We start from the raw sequence: 17,504 nt of genomic DNA, 5'->3' as shown, positions 1-17,504 counted from the left end.
AAAGCATATATATTTCTACGTCCAAAATTAAATTTTTGATAATTATTTCAATATCATTGTCTCCCTTTATTATCCAATATACTGTATTTTATGCTTTTTTTTTTTTTTGCGGTACGCGGGCCTCTCACTGTTGTGGCCTCTCCCGTTGTGGTGCACAGGCTCCGGACGCGCAGGCTCAGCGGCCATGGCTCATGGGCCTAGCCGCTCCGCGGCATGTGGGATCTTCCCGGACCGGGGCACGAACCCGTGTCCCCTGCAACGGCAGGCGGACTCTCAACCACTGCGCCACCAGGGAAGCCCTGTATTTTATGCTTTTTAAAAACTTTTCTGAAAAGTGATCCATAGACTTCACTAGATTGACCAAGGGGTACATGACAGTAAAAGGTTGAGTCTAATGGTCTAAAGGGTCATAGTAATCTTTGTACCTCCACAGCCTCTCACTTGGTAACTAATCAATACATATGTACAGAATGAAATAAATGGATTTAGAACTGGTTGAACCAGTACCCCCTATCCCCAAATACTGACACCCTGGATGTCTATAATAGGATACGGTAGGGCTGCTTCTTATTCAAAATTTTTAAATCAAATGCTTTAGATGAAGACATGGGTCATATAATTTGTTCATTTCCCTAAAATAAGCTTTATACACCTGAATTAAGCAATACTTGATGTGGCTGGATTACATTCTTCATTGAACATACCTACAAAGAAACATTTAAAAAGTTTTGGCAACTGTGTCTTGGAATTGCAGCAATAAGAAATAGTGAGCACAATGGAAAGTAGTTAGGAACACAAAAATGAGAGGGGGCCTATGTTTTGAGGCCTGACTTTGGCAAGTTAATTTACCACGGTGCTTTCAAGTAAAACCAGGTGAAGAGGAAATCACATGTTGAGTGCCTTAAAAATACAGGTCCCCAGGGACTTCCTAGTGGTGTAGTGATTAAGACTCTGTGCTTCCACTGCAGGGGGTGTGGGTCTGATCCCTGGTCAGGGAACTAAGATCCTACATGCCATGTGGTACGTGGGCAAAAAAACAAAAAAACCCTATGTATCTGGTGTTCTATGTTAAATGTTACTGTATTTTTAAAGATAAGGAAACAGATTCAAAAGTTAATTTGCCTAAGCTGATACCTTACTTCCTAGCTTATTAGACCAGAAATCCAGAACCCAGGCCTGACTCAAAGGCAGTTCTTTCAAGCTATGCCTTTGGAAGGTCTTACAGACCTAACATTCTTAAAGTGAACCATAAAGATTGAACTCATTTCAGGTATCGCAGACCAAACCCTGAAAATGGTTTTATTTTAGACAATACTTTCCTTATCTTCTCAATCTTTAAACTGTGATAGAATCCCTGTTAATTATGAATTATGGTATGAATATCATATATGTTATGCATAAAATATATAGCGTATGAAGTATCATTTACTAAGCTAGGTATTTGGTAAACTGTTAAAACTGATGGGGCATTAACTTATAACATCTAAAGCAGAGAGAATCATACTCTTCATGATTAAAAATGGTTTAACTTTGAAGGATATATGTACTTTCAGTGAATCCTAATACATGGTGATTAGATTTGCAAAAAACTAGTTTTTGCCTCAAAAGTGATCTCACAGGCGACACTGCTTTATATATGCATTCAATTCTCACAGCAAGCCAATGAGGGAGGTACTATTCCCACTGCACAGATGGAAGGTGAGGCAGAGTTAAATAACTTGCTCAAAGTCAACACAATGTGCAGAAGTGTGACTTCAACCCAGGCTGACTGGCTCTGAGACTATGCTCTAAGCCACTACACTATACTGCCTTTTGAGAGCTTATTAAATTTCATATTATTTTCTTAATTCTTCGGAAAACTCAATGAAGCTGACAAATACTATTTTTATAGGATTCAAAGTCTCAGACTGATGAATATACCCCAAATCACATAAGTACTGAGATTCAAACCCAGGTCTTCCCACTGCTAACGCTCATACTCTCAACTACTAAATCAACTTCTCATGATCCTATGGTAATGATCTTAAGTGGATTTAACCATCATAATGCATAATATAAACAAATACAATGTGACAGATAGGCTGTAGGTCTATTTTGACTTCAACTAGCACAAAAATATTTTAATAGCATGTCCTTGCCAGTGTTATCAGAGGAATTACTTCCCAGTTATTTGAACTGTTAAGTGCATTTTAAGTGAACTTTACACAGTATCAAGATATATTCTGGAAATTTAGGGTTCTCTCAAGCTACGATGTGTTACACATAACTTTTAAGTTTCTACTCAGATTACTGAAAGGCAGAATGGGTTCAGGTATGTAAATTAACAGCCTATATGAAGTTTATCTTCATCAGACCACTGAGCAGGTATTAATAATTAACAATTAAATAAGTAACACCCTAAATAAACAACTCAGCAGTAAACAGGGGTGTCCAATAACTTTCTGAATCTGGGTATAACTTTGGGCCCATGACAATTACTCAAGTAACGCTGTTTTATCTTTTCCTCTCTCCAGATGGTTGAAGAGGTGGGAGACTATGAGATAGTCTTACATTTGTTAGAAATAGGTTATTAGTCTGGACAGTCAAGTTTTAGCCTAAAATGGGGCATCTTGCTGGATGTATGGAGGCTTGCACTATGCACTGCAATCCAAAATGTAACTTATAGCAGAGCAATTCACGGGTAGCCCTAAGTTTCTCTTTTCATGGAAATACCTCAGGTTATTTCTTCTGGTACATCTCATGGAAAGCAATGAAACCTGGGTTACTGTGCCAAGATCTAGTAATAACCAACACCTTTGATATATTTTTTGATTATACAAAATCTTATCTGTCTTACCTGCTTCCTTCTTTTGCTGACATCTTTCCATTTATTCTGCCAGTTAAACTCCCAGAGAAACAGCAGCTCATTTACGTTACTGGGTAATGGGATAAGAGTGAGTACAGGTTATGGAAAATTTAGTTCATATCAGTCAGAATTGTATTTTCCAGTTTTGTGGAGGGCCTGGTTGCCCTAAGGTGTTAGTTGCTTTTCTCTCCTTGTGACAATTATACCCTCCTCATTTAAGTAATCTAAAGAATTTGACTATCTCAGATTTCTCCTCCTTTAGGTAAATGTACATTGATAAAATCTTAGCTGGACAAGAAACAGACATGTCTTGTTCAAGTCTAACCTCCTGGTTCAACTGAGCACCATTTTTTCTAAAAGTGGTTGTGAAGATCATCCCAGTCAGTCTGGCTAGGAAGAATTAATGATATAGGTATAAAGGGCAGACACCACCTTTTAGAACAAGGCATTTTTCAAAAGAAGCTGAGGCTCATGGTCATTGCTATGCTTTTTTTGGAACTGTGATAAAAACCACTATTCTTGGAGTACAAGTTAGGTTAAATGAAAAGACCTGAAAACTGGGAAGGAAAAATAATCAAATCAAATGAAAAGCACTGAGTATTATGTACAAAAAAAAAAAAATCACAAAAATACTTCAGAGCTCTTCCTCCTCTCCCCCCTGGCCTGATTTCAGGGCAAGGTAGAATTTTAAGTCCTGATTCCTTTGGGAAATGATCAGACCGCGTGAAGTAGAATATGATTTTGACCCCGAAGTAGGAAGATTTAAATATAAACCCTCTTTCAATCCCACATGCCCTCTGTAAACTCTTATTTCTTACCTCTTTTGGAGCCAAACTTCTTTTTTTTTTTCCCGATACGCGGGCCTCTCACCGTTGTGGCCTCTCCTGTTGCAGAGCACAGGCTCCGGACGCGCAGGCTCAGCGGCCGTGGCTCACGGGCCCAGCCGCTCCGCGGCATGTGCGATCCTCCCGGACCTGGGCACAAACCCGTGTTCCCTGCATCGGCAGGCGGACTCTCAACCACTGCGCCACCAGGGAAGCCCTGGAGCCAAACTTCTTAAAAATTATCTACATGCAGTGCCTACTTCTTTCCCCATTCCTTTCAGTCACTCCATAAACTCCTGAAATCTGGCTTGCTCTCAGTACTCCATAAATATTAGAATTTCCATACAAGAACCCAGAACTGCAACAAATGCAAAACGGATTCCAAGAATGAGAAAGACGAGAGTGCAGAGTTTATCCGGAAAACAAGAAAATCCAGCAACCCATCTTAGGCAAATACACTGCCAGATGAAATGCTACAATAATTGCTCATAAATTATCTCAGGACTAGTAAGAAACAAAGAAGCAAACAATTTTAGAAAGACAAAAACATGAATACTGAAAACAGAATAGTCATGGGACTGAAACTCAAGAGGCATAATACCCAATATTAAAGATACAAAGAGTAAACAGAGTTGAAATGGAGGTTCTTCCATTGAGCCTGCCAAATGTAAAATAAATAAACGTAAAGTTCATCATCAAAAACAGTACTTCATGTACTTAGATTTCAAATGAACTTTAAAAAACTGAGACTGCAGGTTAGTATCAAAATCAACTTTTCAACCAAGGTTTCTTGCCTTCCAGGCCAACTTTCTTCCTACAGATGTGTTACCCATGCTGGGCCCAGAACAGGACATTTCTGTCCCTTCATCTCAGGGACCAGATTTCAACCAATCCACCTAGCTGTCCTCAGGCTTTACGTCAGAACTCTCCAACCTTTGCAACTTTAATATCCCGAGCTCAAAGAAAAACGTCATTAACTCCAAGTATAGGCTTTTTAGTAAGCCGAACCCCAGAAAAGGACCAGCATTTCTATCATGTTTTATTTAGCCAAGAAGAAAATCCATGTCCTCTGAAGCACCTTTGAAGCCTTCCTTTTAGTAGTTCGTATGGATTTCTTTATTCATTCATCAAATCTTTGTTAATAGACTAATATTTGTCAGTTCTGCGTTGTTACTTTAATATTTCAGATCGTTCTGTTTAGAATGCTTGCTAACAGATCACTCTGATATGCTTAGGTGTTTAGTAAATGTTGCTTAATTCCCCAAAGGGTATTACAAACACATATAGAACTGTGTTGATTACTTCAGAGGTATCTTTTGTTTTTTGATGGAGTTTTTGGTGGAAGGAACTGTATTTCAGATTTGTTTGTTTTAATCCATTGCAGTATTAGAAAAGTAGCTTTCTTGTACATAGCAGATGCTCAATAAATATCTGCCGATTTGAAATACAAAAAACAAACAAAAAAGCACTTAATTTTCACTGCATTCTCAATTTTTGGGACAGAGTAAACGCTGTACCATCCTATTATTAGGAAAGTATTTCACTGAAATAGTATAGGACTGGTAAAGGTCATTTATATCACACTTATGTAAGACGTTTAGTTGCAGCTTAGCAATTGTAATGAAGTACTCTACTATGTTAATGTTATTTGCAATTGTATACTTTTGTACATCACCACTTAGGCAACTGCTTTATTTCAGCATGTTTAAAAAATAAGTTTTTCTATAATTTTTCTGTCTTGTATATATTATGAAACATTCACAAGAAAATGGCTCTACATATGCTAACACCGAGCCAACAGCATAAATGCTGTCCAGTTCAATGGGGACAACTGCCAAGAAACTATGAAAGATCCCACTTAATACTACATTAATGGACTAAAAGTCTGGTGGTGCAGGGTAAGGAAGGAGGAAAGCTGAGTTTTATTTTGGCTCAAAGGTGAAAAAATATTATCATTTAGGTTATGCTAAGGGTTATGGTTACTGAACTTTATCTTATGGTGGCAGAGTAGCTCAAAAGTCTCCAAGCTGTTCCATTTACAAGCACCTATGTGCCAAATTCATCAAATCATGACTTAGGTGTAAAGAGGGTGACTCTGACGAACATTTCCTAAAATGTTTTAAGACAGAACTCACTGAGGACTAATTTTTACAGCAAGTTCAATAACATACATCACCATCAAATAGTACATATCAAATTAAGAATTATGAATATGTACCAACTTACTGTACATTAATTGCTTACAATTGTATATCTCTGCACTTTCCTTAAGTGGCTATATTCATGAACATATTTATATTGGATTAAGTTCATCTTCATATTCTTGCAAAGAAATGTTTTTCTAGTGCCACTTTAATTATCCAAACCTATTAAAAACTGAGAAATAAAAAATCATAGGATAGAGGGCTCACTTTTCTGGTTAATCATTAGCTATGAGCATCTTGATTTTGCATCCTGACATTGGGATATTTATATTTACTACACATACCTTTTGTGGTGTATTAAACCCAGCAGGTAAAATTATGCCAACTTGTTACAAACACAACAGTGGGTCAACTAAACAAGACTAGAAAACATACGTTTTAGTTTTCTGAATGTTGTTAAAGTAAAATGCTTAAAATATGAAACACTGAAGTTTGCTGAATGAGTTAAAGATCTTCCCTGGAGAAACTACAACTGCTGAACCCTGTATGACAGGCTCATCTGTGTCTACTTTAAAAATACATGCTGTTGAAAACATTTAACTCAATATAAAGCTATAATTATAATAATTATAATATAAAGATAGTTTTTGGTAAAATGTTTTTCATTTTCCCCCTTAAGTTTGCTTGTCTCAATTCTGTGATCAGCTTAAAATAATTCTTACTGTAACTGCTGGGTTTATATCACCTTTGGGTTGCCGGCATTTCATTTCTGAGAATGCTAAGAAAATTGATTCTATTTTGGAAGAGACACAGACAGGTGGACAACATAACTGACGGCTGTTCTCTCAAATTTCATAGCTTAAAATATAAAAGCATTTTAGAACTTTGAAGGCATGAAACAATTCTAACATTTTTCATAATTTAGGACATCATCTTTTACAGAATTAATTAACTACACTGATCCTCAGTAAAGACAGGGTCTAATTTTCATAATCAACTGTTGGGATTTTTCAAACTATACAAGAACACAAACAAAATTTTATTGTAATTTTTTTGACTTCAGCCACCCCAGGCACTAACACGATCTCAATAACAAGAATTTTACATTCCTTACGTGGTATGGGCTGAAAAAAACTGTTGCCCTGTATCATCACTTTTTATCAAAGGAAAAACCGGAACTGTATTTTCCTAACAATTTGGTCATACAAGTTTGACTTATCAACAAACTGCTAAGAGTTCAGCTGAGGTAATCCCTGTCCTTGGGTCCTAAGTACTTTGAGACTACTTTTTAAAAATTTAAAAAATCCACATGAAACTTACATGTTCCAAAGTCCTCTGCTAAATGCTTTACATAACTTTGTTTAATCCTAACCATCACCCCCATGAGGCTGCTATTACCACTGAGGCTTAGAATGTTACGAATTTCTGTAAAAAATTAGCAAGCTATTTAAGATAGATTTAAAACTGAAGCAACAGGGGTCCAGAAAGGCCACTAATATTACCGTCCAACACACTAAAGTCAGTCTTCATATACCATCTCCAAGAGGACCTCCCTCCTCTGAAAGAAGACTTATTGAGTTTGACTCTTGGGGCTGCTTTAAAATTTTCATATGCTTGTTCTCTGTCTTGTCTTTATCCTTTAGCAGATACGAATGAAAGAATGTTACATGACTTTGAATGAAAAGATCACAAATGTAGTAATGAGTCAAAGAATTCTGAGCTAAAAAAAAAGATAGTTACATATCATGTACCCAAATACTAAGAATACTACAATAACATCAATAATTTAAAAAAATTAGGATTTAGGGCAAGGAGTTAAAGAAAAATTATTTTCAGAAAATTCTCTTTTTGCCTCTGTCTAGATACTTCAGTTTCTTTTAAATATCTGAGTAACTTTACCATAATTCTGTCATAGCTTTGAGCTCTTACTGGTTAAGTATCTCTTATGATCAGACTTTCTTCGTATTAGACTAAACCCTCACTCTAAGAAATATCCAGGGCTTCCCTGGTGGCGCAGTGGTTGAGAGTCCGCCTGCCGATGCAGGGGATGCAGGTTCGTGCCCCGGTCCAGGAAGATCCCACATGCTGCGGAGCGGCTGGGCCTGTGAGCCATGGCCGCTGAGCCTGTGCGTCCGGAGCCTGTGCTCCGCAACGGGAGAGACCACAACAGTGAGAGGCCCGCGTACAGCAAAAAAAAAAAAAAAAAAAGAAGAAAGAAATATCCAGGAAGTCAGGATATTGTGGTATTCTTAAAGCTAAAATTGATGTCCCCTCCTCCACACCGTGCATAAATTGATCCCTAGGTCATCTACACATCTTCAAAATTCATTTATGAATATATTTAGTAATAAACCTAAAATCCTTGCCAAAACTTTATTACTTGTGTGACACACCACAAAAAACCACAAATATGGGATGTGGAAGGCTGCTCTACCCCACCCCTGTGCACTCACCTCTAGTGTTTTAAAAATACACAACAGCTGGTTACAACCCTGGACAATAATTCAGCTGGATGAATGGTGGGCAAAAGCTACACATTTCTAGAGTTCTACAGGTGATCCAGACACTTGACCCTGTTGAAAAAACCCTTGATATAATAGCAACTAACTCAATACTCTTTAATGAACTACCTATAATTATAATACAAATCAATGTCCTAATTCCCTTTTGACAGAAAAAGAAGGTAATTTCTTTATTTACTTAAGGCATTCCTAATTCCACTTTTCAGCTTTCTAACCCAGTTTTTCCTCTGGGACACTGAGGTTATTCTTTCAGAAGATGGCATCATCAATTCCTCTAATACTAATTTTTTAAATGAAATTTCTACACAGAGTACATAATTTTTTTTTCTAAAAGTTAAGGGTCATGGAGTTGTTTTTTGAGATAGTAACTAGACTTGTTTCATTTCTTTATGGTTAGATGTCCATTGGATAAAAGGCCGGAAAAATTTCTAACTACCCAATCACATGACAAATTATAGAAATCACTACATTATACAGGTCTCATTTCTCACATACAGTATTTCTGTGAAATCTGCTGGGTCCCTCCCCCCCCAACCCCCCGCCATTTGTCTTCCATAGTAACTCAAATTGAGGTTATTGCTTACATAAAGAAGTATTATAAAATGAACATAAGTTCATATAAGACACAATACCACCCCTGAATCACCAAGCCATAAGAATAATTTGTAAGAGTTTGAAACTAAGCCTAAATGTAAACCTGTTCAGTCTATTTCATCTCTATTATGCTTAAAACACATCTATAGTTATACTGATGATCAGAAAGAAAACAGTAAACATTCTGTACCTTTTCCTATACTTACCAACATTATTTGCAAAGAAGGTATTTCTGAATAACAAATAATTTCATAAGCTCTTCCCACTGTTGTATCCATGGATAAGCGAGGCCAATACATACTACCTTTGTTTAAAAATGAAACAAAGCCACTCATCTGCCTTGTTCCCAGAAACATGACATATATAAGATCATTCTTTATAAAACTGTTTTTGTAGTTTTCATCTGCATACATTTGAGACATGTTTTTGGACCACACTTTTGTCGTTTATAATCACTCTGCCTAGTCTTTCCTTGATACGATAATCCATTTATCAGCTATAATTTTAACTCCTAACAAGTGAAGTGCATACCCCTAATGACCCAAAGTGTCAGTTAATTTTGTTTTTCAGGATAATACACAAAAGGAAAGGAGAAAAACAGCATAAATATATCGGCATTTTTAGCCCTTCGGACACCCTCAGGAAGAAAGAAATTTCCCATCTTTTCATAGTGTAGACAGACTCTGAAAAAGAACAAACACACAGCATTGTTTTAGTAACACAATCGGGAAAAAAACACAGTCCATTTGAAATACTGGGCAAAACAACTTAAAGACCAATGACTTCGGTTTCAGCTACCTAGTTTAAGAGAAAATTAGTTCCTAAAGTGGTCGTATATATGGAGTTCCACAAATTAAACACTAAATGTATTTTTTAAATAAGTCCGTGATCCATGCTACTGAAGATCCCGTCTCCGCAGTATTTTTAGCATAACGCTCTAGGTTTATTCAAGAATCCCAGTTACTCCGGAACCAATAGCCAGCCGCCAATCTGTCTATCATCAATATTCCCTTTCAACATCTCCCTGCTTTCGTTGGCAGGTATGAAGATGTCGTTTTAAACCGGGTGTGTTACTCCTGTAGGACTCTTCCTGTCTTTTCTTTATTTCGGGGCCAAAGCACCGTTCCCTTCCACCTTAGCTCCCTTCCAGCATCGATTTCTTTGGAACCTTTTGCAAATCATTGCTGTATGAAAAACCAATGAGGGTACGACACCCTGCGAAAAGGTAAGGATGGTTGAAAAATGAATGACAAGAAGATAAAAATAAATTTGGGAGGGAGAGCCCAACTCCGTTAGGTGAAAGCTTCTCCGACCAAAGGCGACAGAATCGCCACCCGGGGTCTCCGCACTCCCCAAAATTCACAACCCCTCCGACTATCCTGTTAGCGAGTCTCAGTGATGCTCTGAGACCAGGAGTAAACTGACTCCCTCAATTCCTTAGTTATAAAATGGAGCAAGAGGAGTAGAGGGCCTCCGCAACCCCTGCAAGACCGTGAGGTCAAGGCCCACTCGGTCTCTCATGCCGCCACCAGCCAGACGCGTCCTACTCAGTCCCCAGATGCCGCCTCCATCCCCCGGTGCTCAGGTTTGGAACCCAGGCTCTCCGACCGGGTTGTCCTCCTCCTCACCGTCCCCTCTGCACCACCACTCGGCTCCCGAGTTCCCTAAAACCTCGGCCAGCTCCGCAGAAACGTCCTACCACTCCTAACATGGCGGCCGAGTCCCCTTCGCTCCCTTTGCCCGCTCTGGGCGCGTCCGACCTTGGCGCATTTTGGGCATTGTAGTTCCGGCAACAGCCTCGGTGTCCCCGCCATCCCTTGAGAAGACTACAATTCCCAGAATGCACCGCACCTGAGCATGGCTATTGGGGCCTTTTGGACAGAGGGATGATGTCATTGCAAAAACCCCACTGCATTCATTGTGCTAAGGTCTATCCACCCCCCTGCTGCTGCTAGGCTTGCGATTGCCGCTCGCTCCAGCTGAGCTAAGAGTAGCAGCAGCACCAGGGCAGGGACTGACTTCAGCCCTTGGACTTAGGACATCGCAACACCTTCCCTTGCGTGCGTGACTCATTCGCACATCCTTTCTGTTTATGCCTGGGGTGGGGAGAAAAATCCCAAACCAGGTGAGTTGAAGTGATTTATTCAAATGATTCTTACCAAGTTATTCCTCCCGCTTAGTTCTCAAGGCTTTCTTTTGGGAAGATGGGGGCGGGAGGACTGGGGAGGTGCTCGCAAACGCTGCTAAGCGGAAAGCTCTGTGCAATTTGGGTCACTGCAAAGAACAACTCCAGCAACCTTCCCCCGCCGGAGGACCTATGCCTGCCAGTTCCCTAGTCGCAACTCCCCTCAACCTTTTTGGAGTCTGGGAGAGGGGGCTGGGCTGCGGAGGACGTTGGGAAGTGCTCTTGGAAAATCAGAGGAAGGCAGAGGTTGGGGGACTGCAGTCCTGTCACACACGGCCCGAATGCTGAGATTTGAGTAGGAAGGGGTGATGCGTGGGGAGAAATGGAGACAGTGATTTAATGTGGTCGCACTACTTTGGAACATTTCATGTCACTTGGGCGAGCACACGCTATTCATTTTTAAGATGAGCGTGCTTCTGAGTAGGTTAAGTTTTGTGGGGCTTTATTTTATGTGTATGTGTGTCTACGTCGTTTGTCTCGCCTTTTCTGCTGATTTGAGGTGACAGTGTCCTTTAATGGTGCACTCCGTGCCTGTCAGAAACATTTCACGTGTCTGGTGATGGTTCTCTTGGGCTTCTAGATGCAGCATTTTTGTTAAGTGTTTTTCTTCTCCCAACTGCAGGATTTCAGGATTGTTTGGAAGTGGAGCCGACAGATTTGTGCTTGTGTGAGTGTTTTAAATTACATTGCAATAGGCTCCTTACCACTGACAATGGTACCATAATGAGCTGCCGTTTCCTGAGGCACAGTCACCAGTCACAAATAACGGTTTGGAGAAGGGATCATTAGGTACACTCCGGTTCATTTTAAAGCATTAGGGAAAGGAAAAGTTAGAAGCGCCATTAACCTTCATTTGCCGTTACCGAAAGGTACGCATGGAAGAGTGATCCTGGAGGTGGAAACCGAGGAGGATAGTAGAATTTTTTTTGCTTTTTGGTTTTGGATTTTAAACAAACTGACACGTTTAACAAGACAGAGAGCACTTCGACCCGTATGATATTGGCTCTCTTCTTGTAAGAGTTAGTAGGATGATTAGTACAATAAATATGTTATTTTGAAATAAACAGCTGGCTGACTCCAGAACAGATGGGGCCAGTCTTAGCTGAGAGATCTACAACCTTGGAAATGAATGGACCTGGGGTCAACCACACCCCCTCTTGGAATGTCAAAAGGAGAAATGCCAGAGTGTTTTATGCTTAACTTCAAAATGCTAAACCTTTCATAGCCAAGGCAGGCATTGGGGGAAAGTCATTACTGGTTGTCTTCTGTTGCTGAACCAATTTTGTACATTTTTAATCCAGACCCTTAGGTGTCTAAGGTTGCAGCTGGGCGAAGCTTCGTTAAATGCTGCTTGTTACTGGATGCAAAGGACAATTCATTGTATGGGCTTTGTGGTAGAGTGATTTATTGGGATGCAATGAGCAGCTTTGGGATTTGGGAAAAGATGGACTGCTTGGCTTTGCTTCTCTCTCTGTTTTTCTGTTGCTTACTGTCTGCTTTGCTGAGCATCCCTCCCGCTGTACCTTCCTTTCCCCACCCCTCTGTGTCTCTTGAAGTTCTTCCAGTTTCTTTCCCTGCCTCTCCATTTGCAATTCTCATTTTTCCTCTGTGTTTCAAAATCTCCCTCTTATCACCAGTAGATGACATCTCTTTCTCTGAGTCACTTTCCAGTCTCTGAATACCCTCTCATCCCTTCTCTTCTTCACCCAGAAACTCCAGGGTGAATGAGACTGTGCTAATAGTTATTCTACAGAGTCCTCATTGAAGAGGCCTTGCCTTTTCTTTTTCTTGCAGTTGGTGCTTGGCGGGATGAACAGCAACGAATCTGACCCCTTGGCCTGGTTTGTGGCTTCTGTGACAGACATAGTTTGGCCTCAGCAGCACGTGGACAGTTAACTGTTGCAGTTGAGCTCATGCCACTTTTCCTTTCCTTGGTACCTGTATTCAGAGCTGCCAATGCATTAGCAAGGTTTTTAAATGCTCTACACAAAATGTTCTCATAATTCCCAAAGAATAAGTAGACTTCGAATGGCTTCTGCCTCATTTAATACTTTTTTTTTTTTCCTTTCCCTGCTTTAGTATGTGGTAGGAAGGCTGTCTTTTCCCCTCCCTTCCCTGTTGATTGCTGAGGAGCAGGTCCAGGTGGCCAAACTAGCCATTTGGGTTTTTTTTTTTTTCTTAAGGTGCTTGGGGCAGCAACAGCTTTTCCTCCTGTTATTTCTTCTCCTCTGTGGATGAAAGAAGTTTGTTATTTTATAAACTTCCTATTAAGGAGAAGGATGTGGTAGTGGTTATGTTTGTGTAAGACAGTGCTTCTCTAGGCATGAAAAGTCTAACTGCTGCCCATCTGGAGGCAATTAGTGTGACAGGCAGATTCAGAAGCTGTCATCTTGGACCTCTCACTCACCATCTTTTTATCCCTTCTTCTAAGCTGTGCCCTCTCCTACCCAGGCTTTTTAGTGTTTTAGGGAGGAGAAATGAGCAGAATGGAAGGTTAGTTTTGGCCCTATCACTGCTATCCCTGTGACCTTGAAAAACTGTGCATTCCTTTCTCGCTTATTTTATTTTATTTAAACATTTATTTATTTATTTATTTTTGGCTGCATTGGGTCTTCGTTGCTGCACGCGGGCTTTCTCTAGTTGTGGTGAGCGGGGGCTACTCTTTGTGGCAGTGCACGTATTCTCATTGCAGTGGCTTCTCTTGTTGTGGAGCACTGGCTCTAGGCACGCAGGCTTCAGTAGTTGTGGCACGCAGGCTCTAGAGTGCAGGCTCAGTAGTTGTGGCGCATGGGCTTAGTTGCTCTGCGGTATGTGGGATCTTCCCGGACTAGGGCTTGAACCTGTGTCCCCTGCATTGGCAGGCGGATTCTCAACCACTGCTCCACCAGGGAAGTCCTCTCCCTTAGTTTAAATCCTTTGCAAAGGGATAAGAATCCTTTCCCCTTGGTTTACTTGGCCTGATGTTATGGCCTCAGCCTGTCCTTCTGTCAACAGATATGGTGAGCAGCTACTATATTCTAAGGACTGGATACCTCAGTGAAAAGAGACGCTTCCACTGCCATCATGGAGCTTATGTTCTAATAGGGGAGATAATCATTGGAGAAGTAATTGCAGGTGTGATGAATGCTCCTGCCAAAGGGGGATGTACTACAAGGTGGGATAGAAGTGCCTAATGTGGTGTGCTTCCCTTGTCTGGGAGAATCAGGGAAGGCTTCCTGTAGGAAGTGACATTTCAAGAGACTTGGAGAGTGAGTGTAAGTAATTTAGGATGGCAATGGGAGGTGCTGAGAATGGGGACAAAGGGCAACTGCATGTTCAAAGTACAAAGGAAAGCGAGGATTTAAAAGGTTAGTATATGGGGGCAGAGCAAGGGAGAGAGACCAGAATGAAGACGGATGAGGCTGGAGAGGTGGACAGAGTCTAAAGAGTGGGCAGTTTTCTGAGCCACAGGTGAATTTGGTCTTTATCTTAAGTGAATGGCTTTACTTAGCTAGATGAATTACATATGCAGGTAGAATGATGTTAAAACCATCATGGTGGCTGTTAAGTGGGAAAGAGACTGGAAAGAATTAGCCAAAGTGAACGTGAGATGAGGTAGCACGTCATTTTTGTAGTCTACGTGTGGGATGGTGGTGGCTTGGATCTAGGGTGGTGGCAGGGGCTAGGACAGAAGGGAAGAGATTGGAGAGACACTGAGTTTGAAGATTATAAGTGCTAAGACTGTAGACTGATTGGATGTGGGTATAGGGAAAAGAGGGAGTCGAGATGACTTGAGTTTTTCCTTGAGCCACTGGAGATGCCGCTTACAAGAGAAAGGTAACATTAGCTGGGGACCACATTTTTGTTTGTTTTTTCAAGGAGGAGGGACTTTTGGTCATATTGAGTTTCAGGTTCTAGGAAGACATCTAAGACCTTTCACTCACCCTGTCTGTGTGTAGGATGCAGCATGGTGGAATGGAAGAGAGCTCTGGTGAGGCTTTCTAAGACTGAGTACTACTTATTTCTTATTTCTTAGCTGTATGATTTTAGACACGTCATATTTTTTTGGTGAGCTTTAGTTTCCTCATCATAAGATATATTTATTCCACTAATTTATACTGATCACCAGGTATACATGCACTGTGCTAGGAATACAGCATTGAATAAGATAGTATTTGCTTTGGAAAAATTGCTCAGGTGAGGGAGCGGAACATAAACATATAATCACACACAGAGAGGTCTGTAGGCAGTGCTAGGAGAGCACAGCCCCAAGGGGGACTTTCGTGCTTCCTTGGCGGGGGAGGAGCAGTGTTCACAAAGTTGTTGGTGACCTTTGACCTGAGACATGGAGGCAAGAAAAAACTCACCAGTCTGGGTTCCCAGGCACCTAATAGAGTGCCTTGCACAAACTGGGGACTGTGAATGTTTGTAGACTGAATAAACTAAGTCATAAGGGCCCATTCAAAAGCAGGAAATATCAACATATCGGAAGATGGCAATGAGTAATGCAAATATAAAATGTAAAATGGTTTTAACAAATGCATTAAAATGAGGACACCCAAGCTTCTGAAATGTTTTTTGGTTGACTTAAAGGGAAATTTCAGAAATATTTCAGGTCTGGTTTCTTTTTGGGCTGAACTTCATTTATTCCAGTTAGTTTCTCAAAAATAATTTTGATTGTATAGAATTCCCTAGATCAATGGGTTTCAGACTTTTGAATTTTATAGATAAGTAAAAATACAAAAAATAAGATAAAATTGGGTGAGTTGTTGCCAATGGTTATTTTTCTGTAGTAAAGATATTTAAAAAATATGTCCTCCTTCACTTTATCTCATGAAATAAAGGACATTTTATATCAAAAGTTGTAGAAAGAGCATAATTTTAAAATTAAAAATATATTTAGCTTTGTGAAAAATTCTCTATTTTTTTCATTTTATTGCAGAATAGTAAAAAACAAGACAAACAAATACCAGAATGTTAAAATAATTTATGGAACCATTGCCCTATTTTCTTGGCTATGGTGGAAAGGTGGCCCATCTCCAAACATTTCCAAGTGTGGAAGAATTTTGTATGGACCACAGATCATTTATTTTCAGTTTATTCTTCACAGGAATTCAACCCTTGAAAGCTAGGTAGGACTCTTCAAGATTAGTTTAAGGTAGGGCTTTTTTTGCGGTACACGGGCCTCTCACTGTTGTGGCCTCTCCTGTTGCCGAGCAGAGGCTCCGGACGCGCAGGCTCAGCAGCCATGGCTCACGGGCCCAGCTGCTCCGCGGCATGTGGGATCTTCCCGGACTGGGGCATGGATGCGTGTCCCCTGCATTGGCAGGCGGACTCTCAACCACTGCGCCACCAGGGAAGCCCTAAGGTAGGGCTTCTTAACTTGTCCCTGGAAGATCCTCAGGGAGACCATGAACCCCAGAGATCATTTGTGTGTGTGTGTGTGTGTGTGTGTGTGTGAGTTCACATGTGCATTGTGTATTTTTCTATCACTACGTGTGTGTCCTTGGGCAAGTGACTTAACCTCTTTGAACCTCTTTCTTTGCATGATTGTCGTGATGTTTAAATGAGATAATACATTTTGAAATGTCTGGCACTGTGCCTGGAATAGCTGGTGCTCATTGAAGCTGTTTTTGACATTATTTATTATTTTACATAATTTATTTATTGGCTGATGCTTTCTTGGTACCCACAGTGACACAATGAAGAAAAAGATAACTCAGTGTAACTAGACAACTTGATGCAATGGGAAGTACACAACATCACCAAGGTAGAATTCTTGCCAGAAATGTTTAACCTAAATCTAATCATGAGGAAATAATCAGGCAAGTCCAGATTGTGGGACATACTGCAAAACAGCTGGCCTGCGATCTTCGAAAATGTCAATGTCATGAAAGAGAAACAAAACAAAACAAAATGAATGGGGGACTAATCTAGATTAAAAGAGACTAAAGTGCTGTGACAACCAAATGCCACATGCAACCCTTGATTGGATCCTGGACTTAGAAAAAAAAAGCTATAAAGGACATTGTGGGGACAGTTGGGGAAATTTGAATGGGAGCTGCATAGGAGATGACAGTGTAACAATGTTAGTTTTCTTGGATGTGATAATGATTCTGTCTGCTTAGCCTGCCACATTGTGGATACTGGTGTCCAGGTCAGTTGCCCGTTCCTGAATGTCATGTTTAGGAATGTCACAGCAAAGCTAGAAGACATCAAGGCCTGCTTCAGAAAATAGTGATTTTCTTGATAACAGCACGTATTTAAATAGCCTATGGGCTGGAATACCATTTGTTGGCAGATATTGTAGGTGACCTTTTCTGTCCTTTCTAACCATGATTCTGTCATTCCCTAAGAGTGCAAACTTCTACAGCCAGCACTCTTTATTTCTAGAGGTAGTAATGCAGGTAG

General features: G+C 40.4%; 1 protein-coding gene across 1 annotated transcript in view; it reads left to right on the top strand.

Moving 5' to 3' along the window:
- Positions 1-10,720: 10,720 nt before the first annotated feature.
- The window catches only part of RAB30 (RAB30, member RAS oncogene family), an 84,263-nt gene continuing 77,479 nt past the window's right edge, over positions 10,721-17,504 (top strand). The window contains exon 1 of the mRNA XM_022593947.2: positions 10,721-11,054. The gene's annotated coding sequence lies outside the window, so the exon portion shown is untranslated. The remainder of the gene's footprint in view (positions 11,055-17,504) is intronic.

This window comes from Delphinapterus leucas, chromosome 7 (genome assembly GCF_059928025.1).
Source record: "Delphinapterus leucas isolate spDelLeu-1000000601 "Yukka" chromosome 7, BTC_Dleu_Yukka2, whole genome shotgun sequence".
NCBI lineage: Eukaryota > Metazoa > Chordata > Mammalia > Artiodactyla > Monodontidae > Delphinapterus > Delphinapterus leucas.
The sequence above is the reverse complement of the archived record's forward strand: the minus strand, read 5'-3'. Positions and strand labels throughout refer to the sequence as shown.